This window comes from Schistosoma haematobium, chromosome 6 (assembly GCF_000699445.3).
Source record: "Schistosoma haematobium chromosome 6, whole genome shotgun sequence".
NCBI classification, from domain to species: Eukaryota; Metazoa; Platyhelminthes; class Trematoda; order Strigeidida; family Schistosomatidae; genus Schistosoma; species Schistosoma haematobium.
Genome location: NC_067201.1, coordinates 947,088 through 973,348, shown reverse-complemented (window position 1 = coordinate 973,348; position 26,261 = coordinate 947,088).

The window sequence follows — 26,261 nt, the reverse complement described above, 5'->3', positions numbered from 1 at the left end:
AAATATGTGAACATCACTAATGTTTTGATGGTGTCTCAATTAACGTCATTACTCTGTAGAGGCTTCATCCAACCATTGAGCACATCAAAGCGGCAATATCATTCTCACTCAATGGTGCTATCACTTATTCACTTATTATGGACAAACAGTCAAATGAGTCTGTTTTATTTCTAATCGAATCACTTATTCCGTTGTTCTGTACAAAGTTAACTTAACCAAAGTTCAATGAAAAAGTAACCACTCATAAGTTAACAAAGTTGATTCAAAGTAATTGGTGAATTCCGTTATAAATTCGTTTAATTTTATTGAACCATTTTTGCTGTGAACATCAGAATCATTCCATGTGAGTTTGTTAATTTATATAGAATGGTGTGAATTGGGCATGAGTTTAGATTTGTTGATAAGTTGTTTTATAAGTAGCAATAATAACAGTTCAGTTTAATGTTATATTATAACTAGAATATAGTACACTCAGCATAAATGATTCCAGCTAGTTTCTATTACAAACACGAAAGACATTCTTATAGATTCCCATGTTTTGGTGCCTCATTCTCCCAGATTTACAGGATGGAGAATATGAATGAAATGGATGGTAAATATTTGGAAAGACATCACATGTCGGCCTTTTGCAAGATTTTCAATGTCTATCAACAACCGTGTTCGTGATCATCTCGAAAGACTCACCACACACTCTACTCGCTGGCTTCATTACACTTTACAATACGACAAAATCTTTTCTGAAAATCACAGGAGAAAATAATCGAAAAAAACATACTTCTGTTGAGTTTTGTTTATTGACATGAATAAATTAATCAATGTTAACTATCTTCACTGGAGTGGGTGTATTAACGTTGATGATTCCAAAACACCGTATGCCGTAAGCAGCTAGCATGAATCTAATGAGGTGAATTATCATCGACTGTTGAACTTTCCTATTAATCTCTTAAAGATGATAAGGCAAACTAGTCAGATAAAAGTCAAATTCTGTCGCTGAATCCATACCTGTTGAAAGACAATGAATAAGGAAAGAAATAGGCATGTGAATAGATAGTTAAGGTTTAATGTAAACCATGAAATTAATTATCTCCATTACTGTATTGTGAAATCGGTCTTGGTTATGAATCTCGTAATGATGATACATACAGCAAACTAGTCAGATAAAAGTCAAATCCTGTACATGAATCCATAACTGTTGAAATACAATGAAGAAAAAAAAGGAATAGGCATGCGAATGAAAATACAAGGTTTTACGTAATCCATAAAATTGATTATTTCCATTACTCTATTGTGAATTCTTACTTATTTCAGTCAACGTTGGAATTGGTGATTGTGGAAGGTGAATTTTCAAAGGTGAATTATCCACAAATCTCCATTGCAGATAGTTCAAAGATGATAAAATTCGAATTTGATAATTTGTCAAATGAAACCAGTCAGAATAATTCTATTTGCATGTAAGATATTTTTCATTCCATTTGACAGATTCAGCTTTACTCAGTGTACAAATCCAGTTGTTCTCAGTGGTCTCATATTAACGTAAGTAATCTATGTTTATAATAAACGTATTCCCCGAGAATCATAACGACGATTTCCCATGTATTACTATTACGTATCATTCATTGAATCGATTAATACAGTGTTATAAGTAATTTGACCCGTGTTTGACAAGAATGTTATAATTGAGGAACAGCAAACTAGTTTGTTTAGTTTCCAGTACAAACAACTCTCATTTTGTGTTACATCCCATCATAATAAATGACCATACTGAAATATCTTAAAGTATTTATTTGAATTCATAAATATTGGTACAAAGGGTCAGCGAATACATATACGACACACAAGTCACTGGATTTGCGTGTGAGCTGTGACACTGCCCGAGTGACCAGATCGAAGCAAGCGGTTTTCTTGCGGAGTAACACTCGGAGTCCTCGACTAAAACGCTTGATACACAAGTCAGTGGAGCAACGTCAGAAGATGCAGTCCCACGGTAGCCAGTGAACAACAATAGTTTCACATGCTATTTCTTCCCACAGTATCCTGTAGCCATGTGCATCATTCGTTTGTAATCAGTGTTTTCCAACTCCACCAAGTGGATTCTCCGTGTCATTTAATCCGGATGAAGCGCTGAACATTCGCTTTTCGTTCTCTCAATTTTCCGAACAACACCACCATGAGAGGGAAGTGAGTAGGAGTTTTCTGGCAGTGGCTGTATATGCTTGTCCATGTGAGAGAATTTCGAGATGGAGACCTATTCTCCTCAATCTCGGCCATACCAGGGCATTTTCAAGATGAAATAAGATATTCAAGACGACCAATCATTAAGTATTCCACTCATTGTTTATTTTGACAAGTTTCATAAACTTTTGAAAATGTCGAACTGAGACAATGAGAAACTTGTTCAACCATTTCATACAAACAGATTAGGTAGAACACCTGATGCACATCACTATGGTCTATTGTTTATGTGAGTTTAGTATGTTATACATTTCTCTCTTTTGTTCTTCAGATTTATCGGATTAGTTCTTGGATTAATAATAATATTTATTAAAAATCTACATACTAAATCCACAATGAACACAATCGTCATAGTGATAACGGTCAGTTGATTATGATATTAAAATTACATTCATGGTATTTTCATTCAACCATCGATTGAATTTATTGTAGATTTGTTTGTTGAATAATGTCAATATTGTCTTGTTGTTTTGATGACAGTGATAGAGATAAAAGAATGTTTGAAGGTTGACTTGAACAGATGATTTTCGATGTTGAATTTTAAGATCCCAATATGTTTGGAGATCCAGTTTCCATAGTTTCACTGATTTCATTGGTGATCCGTTCGTTCATGGGCTATGAGTTAACTGGTAACTGGTGAAAATAATGTAACATTAAAAGGTATTCGTCCATGTTATTGGATAATTCAGAAATATGTAGACGTGGATACACGTGATACCGATACATTCCACTCTCACCTACGTTTGTTGATATTACCATTTGTAAGATGTGGAATGGGTTGTAAACACAGAACAACTAAACGAATTGGATTTCTGTCATTTTCATTTGTGTAATCATCCACACACTTTATCTGCCACTGAACTTGAGTTTAATGATACACGAGTCATTATTTGGTGCATCAAGTTGCAGTCACCACTAGCTGTCGTGGTTCTCGGTTTACCCAAGTAAATAGAATTCACACACTATAGGTAATAAATCTCGTAAAACATGTTCATGTGTACTGGATGAGCGAATTAGCTTTGAAACTCATTCATGTTTATCAGTATGACAGACTTAGATAAGCATTCCTTGTAGGATCCAAACTACGGTTTGGATGTTGAAGAATAGCCGACCGGGGATTTTAGACACGCGCCCTTTCCCGTCGAAATCAGAACAAGTAATCGGGTAACTAGCGGTTCTATAATTCATAATAAGTTTAATGTAAATCATTACCTAAACAAATATTATCACCCGGCTATTCAACCAATGATTGTTCAATCAATTAAATCTAAATTACAATAAATAAAGAAGTTGATAGAAGATGAGGAAAAATTACCAATCACAACAAATCAATGTTATTCTATCCTGTCTGGATAGATCACGTACAGATTCGTTCAAAAGGTAATAATTGGTCGCTCTATAACACAGAGTGTTTTCAATTCTGGAAGAGTGCTTCAATTCACAACCAAAATGCACAATTCCAGTCAACACAGGTCAAGCAATCAAAAGCAGGGATAAACCAAAATGGCTGCCGCCCAGACTTAGTATAAAGTAAAACAATATAAGTGCAGTTCGGGAAGAAACATGGGGAATTGATGAAGGTGTAGTAAAAACGAAACTATAATAAAATACAAATATTAACAATTCAAATGTAGTCAAAAAGGTAACAATGTACAACTAAAAGAATCAATAGGAACAAAGTGTAAGTATATATGTTGTGGATGCGGAGGAATAGACCAATAATTATCATGCTAAGTCCAATGGTGTCCTTGGACTTTAAATGGACATTTTCTATTGGTCGATATCTGTTCACTTGTGAATATTGTACAAAATGTTGTTTTCTATTTTTATGGTACGATGTGGTTTGTTTGCTTGGTATATAAATAGAGTATGTTTGAAATACAATGATTCATATCTCAGAGGTTGTGACTTGTCTTCTGGACTCAACTAACTGGGCTAGACAGGGAAGCAGAACCAATCGGAACCCTAGGTCGTCCTACGTGTTTATGCGTCTTTGGTCCGGTCAATAATTCGCTCCCCCTTAATCTGCAGCATTATTTTTCATCAGTCATAACAATTGGCGACGGGGTGGAGAAAAATTTTGAACCTTGTAATTGGACGCGATTCAGGCTAATTGTTTCGACCAATCAGCATCCAGATTGTCACCAGCGTCCTTGAGCAACATTGGTCATTATTCCTACAGTTAATTTTCATTGCTGGTGCTGAAAAAATGACTACCTGTTCCGATCAATTGCAGCTTCTACTTGAGCAACAACAGCAGTGCTTCAAAAATAGCCAGTTGAATTTTTTAGAAAATTTACGCACACTGTTGGTAAATTTTCCATGTTTCGGAAATGCAACAGAAGTTGGTAAGTTCATTTCTCATCTGCAGACTGATCTGGAAAACAACTGCAGAACATATGAAGCTGCCTATAAAAGCCTCTGTGAATCCCGGACGACCAGTGATGTAAACGAGAAAGTTATTCATGATCCGCCCAGTTGTCCAGAAATGTCAAATTCAGAAACATTCCCTGTCGTGGGTTCAAATCCCACTGTGCCTGAAAGATGTGAGGTATCCAGCTTACAAGAAGGACCTCTCGTGTCAGAAAATGTTTCCCGTGCATCAAATAATGGTCAGAAATCTAATACGAATTTCAAAGATGCTGTTTGTTTTAGTGACCTATTATCCAGTGATAGAATTTTGAAGAGGTCTGAAGAATATGTTGCACAAGAATCAAACCTTAATGACCTCATGTCTGGTGTCGCTAACCCTCATCATCTAGTCAGTCTTAGTGAACCCTCTACTCAATGCGCGAAATATGCTTTAATTCGAATCAGACTAACTGTTGCTTGGGTATATGAGGACCCAACGTTATTTCGTGGGGGAGGATGAACCCAGAAAATTTCAAAATCCGGATATCAACTCCGGATCTTCAAAAAAAAAGGGGAGGTGTTGTGGATGCGGAGGAATAGACCAATAATTATCATGTTAAGTCCAATGGTGTCCTTGGACTTTAAATGGACATTTCCTATTGGTCGATATCTGTTCACTTGTGAATATTGTACAAAATGTTGTTTTCTATTTTTATGGTACGATGTGGTTTGTTTGCTTGGTATATAAATAGAGTATGTTTGAAATACAATGATTCATATCTCAGAGGTTGTGACTTGTCTTCTGGACTCAACTAACTGGGCTAGACAGGGAAGCAGAACCAATCGGAACCCTAGGTCGTCCTACGTGTTTATGCGTCTTTGGTCCGGTCAATAATTCGCTCCCCTTAATCTGCAGCATTATTTTTCATCAGTCATAACAATTGGCGACGGGGTGGAGAAAAATTTTGAACCTTGTAATTGGACGCGATTCAGGCTAATTGTTTCGACCAATCAGCATCCAGATTGTCACCAGCGTCCTTGAGCAACATTGGTCATTATTCCTACAGTTAATTTTCATTGCTGGTGCTGAAAAAAATGACTACCTGTTCCGATCAATTGCAGCTTCTACTTGAGCAACAACAGCAGTGCTTCAAAAATAGCCAGTTGAATTTTTTAGAAAATTTACGCACACTGTTGGTAAATTTTCCATGTTTCGGAAATGCAACAGAAGTTGGTAAGTTCATTTCTCATCTGCAGACTGATCTGGAAAACAACTGCAGAACATATGAAGCTGCTTATAAAAGCCTCTGTGAATCCCGGACGACCAGTGATGTAAACGAGACAGTCATTCATGATCCGCCCAGTTGTTCAGAAATGTCAAATTCAGAAACATTCCCTGTTGTGGGTTCAAATCCCACTGTGCCTGAAAGATGTGAGGTATCCAGCTTACAAGAAGGACCTCTCGTGTCAGAAAATGTTTCCCGTGCATCAAATAATGGTCAGAAATCTAATACGAATTTCAAAGATGCTGTTTGTTTTAGTGACCTATTATCCAGTGATAGAATTTTGAAGAGGTCTGAAGAATATGTTGCACAAGAATCAAACCTTAATGACCTCATGTCTGGTGTCGCTAACCCTCATCATCTAGTCAGTCTTAGTGAACCCTCTACTCAATGCGCGAAATATGCTTTAATTCGAATCAGACTAACTGTTGCTTGGGTATATGAGGACCCAACGTTATTTCGTGGGGAGGATGGACCCAGAAAATTTCAAAATCCGGATATCAACTCCGGATCTTCAAAAAAAAAAGGGAGGTGTTGTGGATGCGGAGGAATAGACCAATAATTATCATGTTAAGTCCAATGGTGTCCTTGGACTTTAAATGGACATTTTCTATTGGTCGATATCTGTTCACTTGTGAATATTGTACAAAATGTTGTTTTCTATTTTTATGGTACGATGTGGTTTGTTTGCTTGGTATATAAATAGAGTATGTTTGAAATACAATGATTCATATCTCAGAGGTTGTGACTTGTCTTCTGGACTCAACTAACTGGGCTAGACAGGGAAGCAGAACCAATCGGAACCCTAGGTCGTCCTACGTGTTTATGCGTCTTTGGTCCGGTCAATAATTCGCTCCCCTTAATCTGCAGCATTATTTTTCATCAGTCATAACAATTGGCGACGGGGTGGAGAAAAATTTTGAACCTTGTAATTGGACGCGATTCAGGCTAATTGTTTCGACCAATCAGCATCCAGATTGTCACCAGCGTCCTTGAGCAACATTGGTCATTATTCCTACAGTTAATTTTCATTGCTGGTGCTGAAAAAAATGACTACCTGTTCCGATCAATTGCAGCTTCTACTTGAGCAACAACAGCAGTGCTTCAAAAATAGCCAGTTGAATTTTTTAGAAAATTTACGCACACTGTTGGTAAATTTTCCATGTTTCGGAAATGCAACAGAAGTTGGTAAGTTCATTTCTCATCTGCAGACTGAGCTGGAAAACAACTGCAGAACATATGAAGCTGCCTATAAAAGCCTCTGTGAATCCCGGACGACCAGTGATGTAAACGAGAAAGTCATTCATGATCCGCCCAGTTGTTCAGAAATGTCAAATTCAGAAACATTCCCTGTCGTGGGTTCAAATCCCACTGTGCCTGAAAGATGTGAGGTATCCAGCTTACAAGAAGAACCTCTCGTGTCAGAAAATGTTTCCCGTGCATCAAATAATGGTCAGAAATCTAATACGAATTTCAAAGATGCTGTTTGTTTTAGTGACCTATTATCCAGTGATAGAATTTTGAAGAGGTCTGAAGAATATGTTGCACAAGAATCAAACCTTAATGACCTCATGTCTGGTGTCGCCAACCCTCATCATCTAGTCAGTCTTAGTGAACCCTCTACTCAATGCGCGAAATATGCTTTAATTCGAATCAGACTAACTGTTGCTTGGGTATATGAGGACCCAACATTATTTCGTGGGGGAGGATGAACCCAGAAAATTTCAAAATCCGGATATCAACTCCGGATCTTCAAAAAAAAGGGGAGGTGTTGTGGATGCGGAGGAATAGACCAATAATTATCATGTTAAGTCCAATGGTGTCCTTGGACTTTAAATGGACATTTCCTATTGGTCGATATCTGTTCACTTGTGAATATTGTACAAAATGTTGTTTTCTATTTTTATGGTACGATGTGGTTTGTTTGCTTGGTATATAAATAGAGTATGTTTGAAATACAATGATTCATATCTCAGAGGTTGTGACTTGTCTTCTGGACTCAACTAACTGGGCTAGACAGGGAAGCAGAACCAATCGGAACCCTAGGTCGTCCTACGTGTTTATGCGTCTTTGGTCCGGTCAATAATTCGCTCCCCCTTAATCTGCAGCATTATTTTTCATCAGTCATAACAATATATATGGTGGGATTTTCACAAACACACAAAGCATTCGAAATGGATCTTACATTCCTTCCCATGTGCTTGTATCTATAAGTATTCATTTCTAAGCATTTCAATCGAATGCAGGACAGTGAAGATTATTGTTTCATTATTTCTTTAATTGCTGACAGATTCATCTTCTGAACTAATAAGAATTTGACACTACTTTTTCAATATTCAGATGATCTTTATAATTGTCGGTGTTGTATTACTAATCTCAGTTGGAAAATGGTACGAACAAATTATTTCTGTATCTATAGCTATCGCGCTCTTCATCATTGCCGTTTTGCTGGATATAAAGCTACAAGGTTCAAAAATGAAATGGATGATAATCTTGTTCACATTGTGTTGTGTATTTGCTGTAACTGGGTTGATTTTCTTTGTTTTCGGGGTGATATTTGATATTGTAAGTTGATTTAATCAAAGATTTCCACATTCTACTAGTGGTTTTCTTGAATAGCTACAGTTGATTTAATAAAATATTGCGATAACGAATATCGATGAAACGTTTCCAACATTGAAATAGAAATACATTTTCAATTCGTATTTCACTGAGGAATATTCCAAACAAACCTTTGTTTTCTAATACATGTTTGGCTGCGTTGAACGTTTATTCACATCATATCGCCGCAATAGTAAATTTAACAGTGTTTTCAAAAGGGGTTTGTGGAGTTTATTTTTTAGAAATTTTCACAGATTGAAATCATGAGTCAGTTGAAGCTAGACCACCATTGGAAACCTGGAAGCATTGGACGGCCGTTTCGTTCAAGTATGGGACTCCTCAGCAGTGCTCATCCACGGTCCCGCACCCCGCGGATTCGAACCTAACAACAGTGTTTGCACCATCATATTTTCATCACGTATAAATTGCTTAATTAATCCAGTTTCCTTTACACATGGATTAAAACTCGTAAACGTCAGCAATCTGATGTGGAGTTTACACTGTATGTTGTTAATACAAAGCATCATGAAATAATGTTATCATTTGAGAAATTGATTCTCAATACTATCTATATATTATGATTGTCTAACAAAATGATAATTACAGTCAAAACCACCAACAGTACATCTTCAAGCAACGATTTCACATTCGATGAATAGGTAGCTTGAATGTTTCATGATACAGTCTTTGACGAACCTAATTCGTTGTTTAGACAACAGTCAAGCATGAGACAGAATGAATACATGATGTGCAAATTCAGAATAACAGCCTGATCGGTCTCATACATGAACTAGTACATAATAGTTTAAAATTGGTAGAAATTATTAATAAAGTAATATTGTTTATCCACTGATACTTATGTAGATCTGTGATGAGGTTGGTTGAATTGTTTTCTTTTCTTTATTTTAGAAAGGTTTACTAATTGCAACCTTGGTTTGTTGGTGCGGTGAAATGTTCATTGTAAGTTCCGAATAAATAAGCGAATTCCAGTACAAATAACCGTTCATTGATTATTATGCATTCAAAGATATCGTTCTGTTTAAATTAAAACTTTGAAGCATTAGTGTCGACTATTCACAACATTCACAACCATTCATCACGAAACATTTTGAAGCAAACACAACGAGATGCCAAACTGAATCGCTGAAAGAGAGGCGTTGAGTTGTTGAACGGCTCAATCTATATGATGCTTTGTTATAAAAACGATCATCTGTCAATATTTGACGGGTCAAAATACAAGGCACTTACTGTTCATTTGTTATGTATGAGTGTTCAGAAATTACTAAATGTGTAACCCTAAGTCATTAAATGCCTAATATTTCACTGATACACATATTGATATGGATGCATCGATAACGAAGTATTGATCTACACTTTCATAATTACAGGTGGTTACCTGCACAAAATATTATCTGGACAGCTATCGCAAATCACGACAGTTTTCCACACTGTACTGTGTTTTCCTATTGATGTATGAATACATCGTACTTGTCATCAGTTTAATATTCTCTTTGAATTCAGTCATTGATTGTAATTGGAATAACAAGACAATGATTAGACACGATGAACAGATCCTGTTCCATTGAATGTTTTAATCAGTTCACAGATATTCAGGTGGAATATTTTGAAGATTATTGTAAACTGCTTTGTTATTCATAATAGACGTTCTATTAAATAGACATTTGTTTGTTGAATTAGATGTTTGGATTGAAAATATTCGCTTAAAATGTAAACAGACTTTACAGACAAATGCATATTTATACAGTTAGGACTACAGTGAATATTGACACGTGAAATAAATATTGACGAATAAGAAGAAGACACCATTTCACATTCAAGGATAGCATTAGACTTAAGGAGATAATTTTTAAGATATTTTTCTGAATATCTCACTACCTCCCTTTGGTAAAGTTAGAAGTGACGTATCCAAAGGTTTACTTGAAATTTCTTTGGTTATCTTCGCCTGCGATCCGACCTCCATAGTAACTACCCAGAAACAGAGGGATGTTCTACCAGAGTAGGTGACTTAGTTTTCTCTGATTTAAGTATTGCGGAAGTTGAAAAGTATCCAACAGCAAGTCGAGTGGGACGCGTTTAATAATTGCTTCTTTCTCACTAGCTTCCCTTGGCCTTAGTTGATTCTGATGCGTGGTACAGATGTCTTGGTTCACCTCAACATCATTTATGGCGTTCCCATGTTTTTTTGTGACATCAAAGTCTACCTATCTATCACATCTGTGTCTATAGTCCCGTGCATACACTTTCGCACCAACTTCGTAAGGAATTCGCGTAATCTGCATCTGGGGGCTCTGCTGGGCCACTTGTTCGGGTGTCATCACACTACGAACTGTTCGTAGCTTTCGCCCCATAGGCATCTCAGCAGGGGATTGGAAGTTTGGCAATAAGTCATGTGAGGTTGTCCGGTACACAACTAGAAATCGTTCTATGATATCTCCTGCGGTCCCCTCCACTCGTGCTTTAAGCATGGCTCGTTTAAACGTATCAACGAACCTTTCAGCTTGTTTATTAGATTGCGGATGATATGGCGTAAAACAGGCATGGTTGATCGAGGTTTGCAGGCGAAATTCACAGAATTGGCTAGATGTGAACTGTGAACCACTGTCTATTACTATTGTTTCTGGAAGACCGTGCTGAGCGAAGATCTGATTAAGGAGTTTGATGGTTCGAGTTGTAGCGGGTAGCGCAATTGGCAATAGCTCCGGCCATTTGGGGTAGGAGTCAATCAGTATCAGATATGTGGTACCATATAGGGTTCCGGTGAAGTCAATATACACTCGCGACCAGGGGTTTCCTGACTTTGGCCAGGGTACTGCAAACATGTTAGGGGGATTTTTCGCAGCTGTGTGACAATGTGAACATCTTTTGACGAAGTTGAAAATCTGCTTGTCCATGTTCGGCCAATATGCACAGCTGCGAGCGATGGATTTCGTACGGTTTATCCCTGGGTGTCCATGGTGAAATTGACGTAGGAGCTTGGAGCGTAGGGTTGTTGGAATTACTAAGAGTTCACCGAACATCAAACAATCGTTAACAGCACAGAGGGCTCTGAACGATTCGCTAGTTGTTGCATACCACCACTCAGCTGTTTAACTGGTCATGTCTTCTGAATATAAGTGATGGCTTCTTTGAAAATCGGGTCTTCTCTGGTAGCTTCCCGAACATCTTTTAGCGGTAACAGGCATTGCCCGAAATGCATTAGCTAATAGTGTAGCACCGGAATCCTCTCCCGTTTATATCATGCCAATGGTTACCAGAGGATAGCCGGGTTCACTGAAAAAGTCCTCGGTGAGTGTTGATTGTCAAAATCTCTCTCGATTCCAGAGCGACTGGAATTTGAAGGTAGGCATCCGCCAGATCGAGCTTAGCAAAGTAGACACCACCATTCAAAATAGTAAATAAGTCATCTGGGATCGGCAGCAGATAGTGATGCTGTTGTGGAACCGCGTTGAGTCCTAAGGAAAAGTCTGCACAGATGCATACGGAACCAATGAGTTTTTTACAGCCACAATTGGTGCAGCCCACGATGAATAAGAAACAGGTACTGATACACCCTCAGTTTCCAAACGTTGAAGTTCAGCGTCAACCAGTGGTAGAGCTGCGTACGGAACTGGACGTTTTTGGCGACAAACTGGCATGGCTTCTGGCTGTAGTATTAAAACAGCTTTCGTTGTGGAACAAAGTCCAAAACAAGGTTGGAAGAGTTCAGTGTATCGATTTTGAAGGTCTGCAGCATGCTGTTGTGTAGAGGTAGTAGTTTGTACTTGATTGCGGATAGCGCTAATGAAAATATCAGCGAGACCGATTTCTTCGAACCAATCTAAACCTAGAAGGTTGAGCGAAGAATTGGTGATGTAGCACTGTAGAATCCAAACTACGGTTTGGACTGAAGAATAGCCGTAAATGTAGGTTAGACACGCGCTCTTGCCCGTCAAAATCAAAACAAGTAACCGGGTAAATGACGGTTCTACAATTCATCACAAATTTAAATGTACATCGTGACGAAAACAAATATTACCACTCGGCTATTCAACCAATAATTGTTCAGTCAATCAAATCTAAATTACAATAAATAAGGGCGTTGGTAAAAGATGCGGGAAAAATTACCAGTCACAACAAATAAACGCTATTCCATCCTGACAGGAAAGAACGCGCACAAAAGGAGGAGCAAATCAATATGGCTGTCACAAAGAACAAGTATCAAGTAAAACAACATAGATGCAGTTCGGGAAGAAACACAAAAACCTAGTGAAGGCGCAAGAAAAATAAAAACTATGATAAAAAAATACAAATATTAACAACCCAAATGTAATCAAAAGACTAACAATGTAGAATTTAGGGAATCGACAGGAACAATGTGCAAGTGTATACATGGAGGGATTTTCACACACACAAAACATTCAAAACAGATCTTACGGCACTCACCATTGAAGGTTGTACCTCCGAATGAAATGCAGCAATAGGGCTCATCATGAAGGCGGAGATGACTCCCACAGGCACTGACGGCTGTCTGATTGGATGGTTTGATGAGGGGTTGGTCCAAGTTTCGCCAAGTCATTTTCGAAAGAATAATGATATCTGATGCAGTATCCAACTGCAATCGAACTGGCTGACCATTGATTGAGAGGGTCAGAAATTTGCATCGAGTCGCGGCATGAGTGTAGGAGACTACGGCTAAACTTTTTGATGAGGTAATCGGCTTTTTCGGAAAACGACGCTGCGTCTGTGCATTTCGACGGTTATTGGATCGGTCGGATTTGCGAAAGCCGCTTTTGTGACCAACTTTCTCACAGCGATCTCACACATGCTGTTTGAATGGACAAAGCTTCGCATAGTGTCATGTTCCAGAGTGCCAACATGTCGAATGGGGCTTCTTCTGAGACGGTTTGGAGTGATTATTGTCAGAAACAGCGCTGGCGTTTGACAGGCTCGGGGTTGTCGATCTTGAAGATTTTTTCTGATGTTGAACAGCATGAACCTCGGAACCACCCTTGCCCCCAGATTGAACCAAAGTGGGGTCACACTGCCAATTTATGATGCGTTGGTACTTGTCTATGAGCGCATTGAGTGACAGTGTTGGGTCTTGTTCAAGGTGGTTAAGCAACCGAGTTCTGATGCTGGAGAATTTGGGTGATTGGAAACTGTATATGAGTACTAGGGGCTTGAATTGGTCTTCAGTGAGGGATCTGAGCTTGAACCATCCGCACTCACGGTTGACAACGCCGAAGTGGTTCAAGGAGTCATCGGTCTCATTTATGACCAGTTTTAAGCAGCGATATCGAGTATTGAAAAGTGAGTGATGATCACCGAAAACTTGCCGAAGAGATTGAATAGTGGCGTCGAAGGAATGGTCGTGTGGGTTCTGCGTAAGAATGAAGTTGCAATACTTGTCGAGCTCGGATGAACCAAGTTTCTGAAGGACAGGACGCACCTTCCACGAATCATCTCTGTCAGTAAAGTCAACTTCGAAAAGATCTTCATAACGCCTTAACCAGGTATCGAATGTAATATTGGCGTCACGATCGTAAAGAAATTCCTAAATACCATTGGCAATACCATCAACTGATTGAGGTCTTGTCGCTGTAATTGGGACTCGAGAAGATGTGTGCGCCTGAGTAATCAACTTCATCAGCTTCAGCTGTTGTTCGAACAATTTTTCTAATTTGGCTGGATCCATAGTTAGTCAACAACTTGTTTACTAAATCTCCATCGCTGAATTAGTGTGGACCGCGGGTTGGCTACTCTAATTTCTATCGACTGACCAAATTCAGATGTTCCAGTACCACCCCAATACTGTTACCCGATCTCGAATATATCAGAACACGAACCGCAGATGAAAATGGTTTATGGGGTCAGGAGAAAAATAAGAACAATTCCTTACAGACAAATGCGTACTTATACAGTTAGGACTACCGTGAATATTGACCAATAGGAAAATGAAACGTGAAATAAATATCGACCAGCAGGGAAACAATACGTGATATGACTACTGACCAATGAGAAAATGGAACCATTTCACGTTCAAGGATAGCATTAGACTTAACAGCATAATTTTTGTGATATTTTTCTGTATATCACAACACAAACATTGAAGCACATTTCGATTATACTTGAAATTACAACAAACAAAATTGACTAGATAGCTTTGCACAACGATTGTATTTTCCAAATACATACGTGTCGTGGCTTTGACAAATGATTTATTTTTCAGTGATCGCTTTTGTTTGTCTGACACTGCTTGAGATGGATGGTTTCCATTGGTTGTTCAGACATCATCAACCAACATACCTCGACATAAAAGTAGGCGAAAACAATTTCTTCTCTTATCAGTTGCATATTATTGTCTTTCGAGCCCCACATTCATCGTTATTGTTGATTTCCCCCTTTTTTATCATAACCTATCTCCATGACGCTTTTGTTTTATAGTGTGTACCAATTTCAGTATGTTCAGTGACTGCTAATTGACCTGATTGCCAGTTTTCTAGAAATTCGCTACTTATTCTCGTATTTGATCTGTCTAACATGTCGAGTTGTATGGATTGATTTGAAAGAGTTTGTTGGTGTATGTATTGAGCTAATGAAAATCATTTTCCCGGATAAACGTTCGTTTATTGGTTTACTCATTTAATTTCATGCCTGTTATTGAGTCAAATTACAGTTGTTGATATCATTTGTGAAATCTGTTCTGTTCAAGTACATTCACTTGATTTGTTCTTCATGTTTATTTATAGTAGGTAAGATAGTAATACTGAAGTTGTATGTGTATGCAGGATATTGTGAATAAAATAATTTTTATGCTTGATTGAAATACATCGCCTTCACAGTAAACATAATTATGAATGTTGCTGACGAATAAGCTAAAGAAATACAACAGTCGCATCGAATCTCCAAGATGAACTAGAACTTGTAAATACAGAACTCAGATTTATGAAAACAATTTAAGATGAAGTGCATTGATACACATGAAACGAAGCCTACTGAAAAATGTTAATTTTAATAGTCGAGATCTAGACTCAATTGAAGTTAGACCACCTCAGGAAAACTGTGAGCACCGGATTTGGATCTCGCAGGGATGAACCGTGTCTGCGCACTACTGAGGAATCCTGAAATAGGACTAAACGGCCATCCAGTGCTTCCAGGTTTTCCATGTTGGTCTAGTTTCAATTGACTCATGGTTTCAACTACTACGATTGTTATAATATCTACAGTGACCCCTTCTGAAAAAAAATAACCAAATTATGCGCCTTCAACCATATACTCGATATTCAAACGAACTGTGTTTAAAGTGAGAATTTTCTAAAATTGCTTCCAGATATTATTCTGTATGACATTCGAGAGCAAAATTTATAAGAATCATCAAGGACAGAAAATCACATGTCGTAGTCATTAAACTACATCACCAATCTCATAGTCAAGTTGTTCCTGTATCTACAAAAAACGAGTTAACTGTTAAACGGTACTTTCTATACACCTCCATAGCTTTGATACATATACTGATCACAGTGGAATATATGTACAAACTCTCTGGGTTTGATTACTATATTTTTCGAGTTCGGTAAAATGACGATGTAAATCTTGTTCAGGTTGAAGTTGAAAATGTGACCAAAGTGTTTTCAACATTTTCACATACCTATTTATCATCTTCTCCATTACACAAATGTTGGCTATCATTCGAGTTTATCAGAAGAAATCTAAGATATACCAAAACAAGGTGGAGTTCATTCAGAATAGAATCCACAACCGATATATTCTCGAATGTATTTTTTCAAATGAGAACTTGGAAGTTGCTTAATAATACTAATGATAAGACACCAATGTTAACTGATAACCTAAAGTGAAATTCTCTTAACATAAATAATAGTGCACTTTAACATTTGTCATCAACTAACTGCTATTTCAAGAAGCAGAACATGCTTACGAGATGGAATGTGTAATCTCCCGAGAAACTTCATACATAGTTGCTGTACCAAACAGATAGCACTCAAATATGAAATGAGCATATGATACATTGTCAGTAACAATACACAGATTTTGTCACAATGAGTTCAGTAAAGTAAAAGCGGATCAATTAAGTTGAACTTCAGAATCCATTATGAAGATGTAATTGAAAATATTATTGTCCAATTACATAAATCTGCGTCATGGTACATCGAAATAGAGAATGCGACTGCTCAGAGGAATACAAAAATCAAGTGCATCATTTTTATTCAAATGATTCGAATGATTGAGGATAGAACAGAACAAGCTTAACATTATTGCCCTTCTTCATCTAGTAGGATTCGATCAACGATGCCATCAAGTAGAAAGCTAGATATATTTAACGATTAAAAGAGTAACATTGATAAATTATAGTGAAATTCTGTTCTGAATCCATTAGAATATGTTGGGTTTCGTTTTGAAAGCCTCCCAAAAATTTGCTTACACCACCTTCGTCGGTAGCGAATCCCGGAATTCGACTATTCCTAAAGTGTAGACGGTGTGCATACAGTCCATTCTTCTATGTTGGATCTCGAAATTCTGGTTGTTTCCCCTGAGATTCGTGTTGAGATTGGACTTGACGAAGTAGTTAAGAAGATGAATAGGAGTATTTTGCATGCCAAAAGTCATTAAAAGGTCACCTGCAAGATGCCTATACTCTGATGGATAGAGATTCAGAGATTGGAGACACTCTTCATAAGGCTTTGAAATGTTGAAAGTAAGTTCGTTTTCATCCGAACTACTATGAAGTCGAGTCAGATCCCCTTGTAGTGTCGTCACGCTTGCAAAATGCTCTGCAAAGCCTAACATTGTCACAAAACAGTGGTAAATTAGACTATACTTGTTAAGGAATGTGATTGGTTCAAAACAGAAAAAGAAGTGGTCTTGCCACTGATGTCCGGAGTCTCAACTTGAACATTGTGCAGCCTAAGAAAAGCAAATTGCACCCAAACCTTGAAAAGTCGATTATTTGGATGCGAAGTAAACCATTCTGTTAACCGTGACCTGATACCTAACAATAGGAGTATATTCATGAGACATATCACAGTGATATTATCAAAAGCTTCTCAATAGTAAGACCACATAAGATTAACGTCTCCCTTACGTTCAAGTATGCTTGTCTATCTGTACATTGCGGTCAACAGGCTGTATAAAATGCTGAAGAGATCATTTCTGAAACCAGGTTGTTGGGGTGAGAAATTTGTGGACAACAAGTGGCCATGTTAACCGTCGTTTATCAAGGACTCCGCAAATTTTGATGGTATTGAGAGAAGTGGTACCGCATGGCAGTCGACTAATTTGTTGGTTACAACCTCACTCTTTATACTACATTTGTTCTCAAAAATGTTTGTGAGCTTGTATTGGAGACCATTTATTGAAAATCAGCCATCGATATCTGACGTTATGATAAAAGGAAACACCTACTTCACCACCATTTATGATGATTAATTATACGCATTTTAATTAAATTGAAAACATACTCATCCTTATTTGCACCAATCTTGAAAGCACACTTTAAAGAAAGAACGAAGAAAGTGAGTAATAGTACTTGCAGAATTCACGTCAATTTACAGGGGCATGATCAATTTGATATAAATAGTAACATTAGATGTACAGAGCAAACATGTGATAGAAGAAAGTTTTAAGTATACTAGTTCAGTAATTGTTTAGGTAGTAACATGTATATTACAACCAATCAATACAACAGCCGGGAATATTTAATATTTCTTAAATGGACAGCCTGTTGATTAATGAACGGTGTAATTAAGGTCAATTCGTGTGCCAGATCGAATTAATGATAATTATCTATAACTAGAATAATTAAAACGATAACAGAGAGCATGGAACAACAAAGTAGTAATTACCCAAATATATCAATCAGGTCTACCTAAATGAGTGTGTCATGTGACCCGGTGATATACTGTTGATGTTATTCAAATTAGTTAAACTTGCTAGGGATGGTGTTAACATAAAGTGACAGCAAGTAGGTGGTTTTATTTAGGGAATGCACTAATAAAAATGGCTAAACATTCAAACTTCCTATAATACTACTTGTGGAATGAGATACACTTACAGGTGCCAGACCATTCAATGCATTTTCAGAGGAGCAGTATGCATCGATGCAGCGAATAAATAATGGGAGTGATTTTATTGTGCGGATAGATTGTAGTAGAATATTTCAGAGTTTATTTCATTTACAGGTGACGTAATTCATATAAATGGTAACAAAACAGTTTGGTTGATATGAAGAGATAACGATACCAATATTTGACACGTTATAATGAGAATTGGACAAGTCATATTACAATTACAAGTGCACAGTACTTAAATTATTTGAACTCGTATGGTGACGATTACAGTACAGTGACTTTGCTTCGTTAATCAACCATCTTTGTAATCGTTATTATTATAAATCTCAACGATGTTTGAAATCAGAATTCAATAAGAAGCGGATAGCACAAATCACAAAGCTACAAGCACATCAAACGAATTTGAAGCACAGAGGCGAATGTTTGCATGCAAGCGAATATAGAGACAAATTTACAGTCAAATCGAATAAGGCACAGCTAGGCAAGGCAAAGACTAATAATAGGACATGAGTACATATATACATGAAAAAGAGAATGAATCATGGAGCAATATTGAAACGTTCAACATTCGTAGCTAGAGCCTATCATATGACCAAGTGTACATGTTTACAGAGACAAGATAGTGATCATAATACTACAAATTATTATGCGATTTGTTACTGTTCAAATAACATTGTCTGTTAAAGAAGTTAATAAAAGTTACTTACTTACGCCTGTTACTTCCAATGGAGCATAGGCCGCCGACCAGCATTCTCCAACCCACTCTGTCCTGGGACTTCCTTTCTAGTTAATTTTTCTCATGTCTGCTTCCATTTCTCAGCTTAGTTTGTTATTTGATCTTCCTCTATTACTTTGGCCTTGTCTCGATGGTCCCAGGTGGGGTCTTGCCTTGTGACTCAGTTGGGTGCTTTCCTCAATGTGTGTCCTATCCACTTCCAGCACTTCTTCTTGATTTCATCCTCCACTGGGATCTGGTTTATTCTCTCCCACAGTAGGTTGTTGCTAATAGTGTCTGGCCAACTGATCCGAAGTATTTTGCGTAGACAACTACTAATAAACACTTGTATCTTCAGGATGATGACTTTCGTAATTCTCCAGGTTTTTGCCCCATACAGTAGAACTATCTTGACGTTTGTATTGAAAATCCTGACTTTGGTGTTGGTTGACAGTTGTTTTGAGTTCCAGATGTCCTTCAGTTTTAAATTTGCATTTCTTGCTTTGCCGATCCACGCCTTCACATCTGCATCAGGTCCACCGTCTTCATCAATTATGCTGACCAGATAAGTCAACAAAAGTGCTTAAGCAAAATTATTCATAACCGAAGTTGGTTGTAGGATAGTATGTCAATAATTCTTACAACTGTCCGTGAATAATGATTAGATCTTCACGTAAGAATATGGCATTTCAATCTTATTGTTAATAAATTTTACAATGAAAGAAAGAAAAATTCATACTAAATAGCTGTGAGTAGTGACATTTGTCAGTAGCAGCTAAGAGATGACAAATTCAAGTTCATATTTGTGTGGTGAATTTCGAGATTTAGTCAAGATGTAATGCATTTATTTATTATTATTTATGTGAACACATAAATACTGGTGCAGAGGAGCAACCAATACATATGCGTCACACAAGCCACTTGATTTGTATGTCGGCTGTGATACTACCCGGGTGCCCAGGCCGAAGCAGGTGGATTTCTGAGGAGGTAACACCCGGAGCCTTCAACCTAAAGGTGTGATCCACAAGGCAGTGTAGCTACATATCGTCCATTGGAAGCAACTAAATAAATATGGAAATATAAACTTCTGAAGTGACCTTATAGGACAGAATATTTTATCAAAATATGGGGGTGATAACAACAATAAATAATTAAAATGAAAATTGACGATGAAACCGCATCAACAGGCTAATTTGTTTAAGATTCATTACATTTCAGTGGCAACGTCTCTAATTGTGAGGTTGGTAGACACCGAATCGAAAGCATCACTCTCCTCAAGACTACAGTTACAGCTTTCTCACTACGGCGTATTCACATGAAAGCTAGGTTCAGGTTTTCTCAACGACTTCCTTCATCAATCACATTACATAAATACGTATATACTGGTAGTGCACAAGATGTGTCGATTCCGACCACAAAAACTAATCATAGTGTTAAAAAGAGAAATATGTGAACATCACTAATGTTTTGATGGTGTCTCAATTAACGTCATTACTCTGTAGAGGCTTCATCCAACCATTGAGCACATCAAAGCGGCAATATCATTCTCACTCAATGGTGCTATCACTTATTCACTTATTATGGACAAACAGTCAAATGAGTCTGTTTTATTTCTAATCGAATCACTTATTCCGTTGTTCTGTACAAAGTTAACTTAACCAAAGTTCAATGAAAAAGTAACCACTCATAAGTTAACAAAGTTGATTCAAAGTAATTGGTGAATTCCGTTATAAATTCGTTTAATTTTATTGAACCATTTTTGCTGTGAACATCAGAATCATTCCATGTGAGTTTGTTAATTTATATAGAATGGTGTGAATTGGGCATGAGTTTAGATTTGTTGATAAGTTGTTTTATAAGTAGCAATAATAACAGTTCAGTTTAATGTTATATTATAACTAGAATATAGTACACTCAGCATAAATGATTCCAGCTAGTTTCTATTACAAACACGAAAGACATTCTTATAGATTCCCATGTTTTGGTGCCTCATTCTCCCAGATTTACAGGATGGAGAATATGAATGAAATGGATGGTAAATATTTGGAAAGACATCACATGTCGGCCTTTTGCAAGATTTTCAATGTCTATCAACAACCGTGTTCGTGATCATCTCGAAAGACTCACCACACACTCTACTCGCTGGCTTCATTACACTTTACAATACGACAAAATCTTTTCTGAAAATCACAGGAGAAAATAATCGAAAAAACATACTTCTGTTGAGTTTTGTTTATTGACATGAATAAATTAATCAATGTTAACTATCTTCACTGGAGTGGGTGTATTAACGTTGATGATTCCAAAACACCGTATGCCGTAAGCAGCTAGCATGAATCTAATGAGGTGAATTATCATCGACTGTTGAACTTTCCTATTAATCTCTTAAAGATGATAAGGCAAACTAGTCAGATAAAAGTCAAATTCTGTCGCTGAATCCATACCTGTTGAAAGACAATGAATAAGGAAAGAAATAGGCATGTGAATAGATAGTTAAGGTTTAATGTAAACCATGAAATTAATTATCTCCATTACTGTATTGTGAAATCGGTCTTGGTTATGAATCTCGTAATGATGATACATACAGCAAACTAGTCAGATAAAAGTCAAATCCTGTACATGAATCCATAACTGTTGAAAGACAATGAATAAGAAAAGAAATAGGCATGTGAATAGATAGTTAAGGTTTAATGTAAACCATGAAATTAATTATCTCCATTACTGTATTGTGAAATCGGTCTTGGTTATGAATCTCGTAATGATGATACATACAGCAAACTAGTCAGATAAAAGTCAAATCCTGTACATGAATCCATAACTATTGAAATACAATGAAAAAAGAAAGGAATAGGCATGCGAATGAAAATACAAGGTTTTACGTAATCCATAAAATTGATTATTTCCATTACTGTATTGTGAATTCTTACTTATTTCAGTCAACGTTAGAATAGGTGATTGTGGAAGGTGAATTTCCAAAGGTGAATTATCCACAAATCTCCATTGCAGATAGTTCAAAGATGATGAAATTCGAATTTGATGATTTGTCAAATGAAACCAGTCAGAATAATTCTACTTGCATGTAAGACATTTTTCATTCCATTTGACAGATTCAGCTTTACTCAGTGTACAAATCCAGTTGTTCTCAGTGGTCTCATATTAACGTAAGTAATCTATGTTTATAATAAATGTATTCCCCGAGAATCATAACGACAATTTCACATGTATTACTATTACGTATCATTCATCGAACCGATTAATACAGTGTTATAAGTAATTTGACTCGTGTTTGACAAGAATGTTATAATTGAGGAACAGCAAACTAGTTTGTTTAGTTTCCTGTACAAACAACTCTCATTTTGTGTTACATCCCATCATAATAAATGACCATACTGAAATATCTTAAAGTATTTATTTGAATTCATAAATATTGGTACAAAGGGTCAGCGAATACATATACGACACACAAGTCACTGGATTTGCGTGTGAGCTGTGACACTGCCCGAGTGACCAGATCGAAGCAAGCGATTTTCTTGCGGAGTAACACCCGGAGCCCTCGACTAAAACGCTTGATACACAAGTCAGTGGAGCAACGTCGGAAGATGCAGTCTCACGGTAGCTGGTGAACAACAATAGTTTCACATGCTATTTCTTCCCACAGTATCCTCTAGCCATGTGCATCATTCGTTTGTAATCAGTGTTTTCCAACTCCACCAAGTGGACTCTCCGTGTCAACTAATCCGGATGAAGCGCTGGACATTCGCTTTTCGTTCTCTCAATTTTGCGAACAACACCTCCACCATGAGAGGGCAGTGAGTAGGAGTTTTCTGGCAGTGGCTGTATATGCTTGTCCATGTGAGTGAATTTCGAGATGGAGACCTATTCTCCTCAATCTCGGCCATACCAGGGCATTTTCAAGATGAAATAAGATATTCAAGACGACCAATCATTAAGTATTCCACTTATCGTTTACTTTGACAAGTTTCATAAACTTTTGAAAATGTCGAACTGAGACAATGAGAAACTTGTTCAACCATTTCATGCATACAGATTATGTAGAACACCTGATGCACATCACTATGGTCTATTGTTTATGTGAGTTTAGTATGTTATACATTTCTCTCTTTTGTTCTTCAGATTTATCGGATTAGTTCTTGGATTAATAATAATATTTATTAAAAATCTACATACTAAATCCACAATGAACACTATCGTCATAGTGATAACGGTCAGTTGATTATGATATTAAAATTACATTCATGGTATTTTCATTCAACCATCGATTGAATTTATTGTAGATTTGTTTGTTGAATAATATCAATATTGTCTTGTTGTTTTGATGACAGTGATAGAGATAAAAGAATGTTTGAAGGTTGACTTGAACAAATGATTTTGGATGTTGAATTTTAAGATCCCAATATGTTTGGAGATCCAGTTTCCATAGTTTCACTGATTTCATTGGTGATCCGTTCGTTTATGGGCTATGAGTTAACTGGTAACTGGTGAAAATAATGTAACATTAAAAGGTATTCGTCCATGTTATTGGATAATTCAGTAATATGTAGACGTGGATACACGTGATACCGATACATTCCACTCTCACCTACGTTTGTTGATATTCCCATTTGTAAGATGTGGAATGAGTTGTAAACACAGAACAACTAAACGAATTGGATTTCTGTCATTTTCATTTGTGTAATCATCTACACACTTTATCTGCCACTGAACTTGTGTTCAATGATACACGAGTCATTATTTGGTGCATCAATTTGCAGTCACCACTAGCTGTCGTGGTTCTTGGTTTACCCAAGTTAGTATAATTCACACACTATAGGTAATAAATCTCGCAAAACATGGTCATGTGTACTAGATGAACGAATTAGCTTTGAAACTAATTCATGTTTGTCAATATGACAGACTTAGATAAGCATTCCTTCCCATGTGCTTGTATCTATGAGTATTCATTTCTAAGCATTTCAATCGAATGCAGGACAGTGAAGATTATTCTTTGATTATTTCTTTAATTGCTGACCGATTCATCTTCTGAACTAATAATAATTTGACACTACTTTTTCAATATTCAGATGGTCTTTATTATTGTCGGTGTTGTATTACTTATGTCAGTTGGAGAATGGTACGAACAAATTATTTCTGTATCTATAGCTATCGCGATCTTCATCATGGCCATTGTACTGGACATAAAGCTACAAGGTTCAAAAATCAAATGGATGATAATCTCGTTCACATTGTGTTGTGTATTTGCTGTAACTGGGTTGATTTTCTTTGTTTTCGGGGTGATATATAAAATTGTAAGTTGATTTAATCAAAGATTTCCACACCATACTAGTGGTTTTCTTGAATAGCTACAGTTGTCCTAATAAAATATTGCGATAACGAATATCGATGAAACGTTTCCAACATTGAAATAGAAATACATTTTCAATTCGTATTTCACTGAGGAATATTCCAAACAAACCTTTGTTTTCTAATACATGTTTGGCTGCGTTGAACGTTTATTCACATCATATCGCCGCAATAGTAAATTTAACAGTGTTTTCAGAAGGGGTTTGTGGAGTTTATTTTTTAGAAATTTTCACAGATTGAAATCATGAGTCAGTTGAAGCTAGACAACCATTGGAAACCTGGAAGCATTGGACGGCCGTTTCGTTCAAGTATGGGACTCCTCAGCAGTGCTCATCCACGGTCCCGCACCCCGCGGGATTCGAACCTAACAACAGTGTTTGCACCATCATATTTTCATCACGTATAAATTGCTTAATTAATCCAGTTTCCTTTACACATGGATTAAAACTGGTAAACGTCAGCAATCTGATGTGGAGTTTACACTGTATGTTGTTAATACAAAGCATCATGAAATAATGTTATAATTTGAGAAAGTAATTCTCAATACTACCTATATATTATGATTGTCTAACAAAATGATCATTACAGTCAAAACCGCCAACAGTACATCTTCAGGCAACGATTTCATATTCGATGAATAGGTAGCTTGAATGTTTCATGATACAGTCTTTGACGAACCTAATTCGTTGTTTAGAAACCTGTCAAGCATGAGACAGAGTGATTACATGATGTGCGAATTCAGAATAACAGCCTGATTGGTCTCATACATGAACTGGTACATAATAGTTTAAAATTGGTAAAGTTAATTAACAAAGTAATACTGCTTATCCACTGATACCTATGTAGATCTGTGATGAAGTTGGGTGAATTGTTTTCTTTTCTTTATTTTAGGAAGGTTTACTAATTGCAACCTTGGTTTGTTGGTGCGGCGAAATGTTCATTGTAAGTTCCGAATAAATAATCGAATTCAAATACAAATAACCGTTCATTAATTATAATGCATCCAATGATATCGTTCTGTTTAAATTAGAACTTTGAAGCATTAGTGTCGACTATTCACAACATTCACAACCATTCATCACGAAACATTTTGAAGCAAACACAACGAGATGCCAAGCTGAATCGCTGAAAGAGAGGCGTTGAGTTGTTGAACGGCTCAATCTATATGATGCTTTGTTATAAAAACGATCATCTGTCAATATTTGACGGGTCAAAATACAAGGCACTTACTGTTCATTTGTTATGTATGAGTGTTCAGAAATTACTAAATGTGTAACCCTAAGTCATTAAATGCCTAATATTTCACTGATACACATATTGATATGGATGCATCGATAACGAAGTATTGATCTACACTTTCATAATTACAGGTGGTTACCTGCACAAAATATTATCTGGACAGCTATCGCAAATCACGACAGTTTTCCACACTGTACTGTGTTTTCCTATTGATGTATGAATACATCGTACTTGTCATCAGTTTAATATTCTCTTTGAATTCAGTCATTGATTGTAATTGGAATAACAAGACAATGATTAGACACGATGAACAGATCCTGTTCCATTGAATGTTTTAATCAGTTCACAGATATTCAGGTGGAATATTTTGAAGATTATTGTAAACTGCTTTGT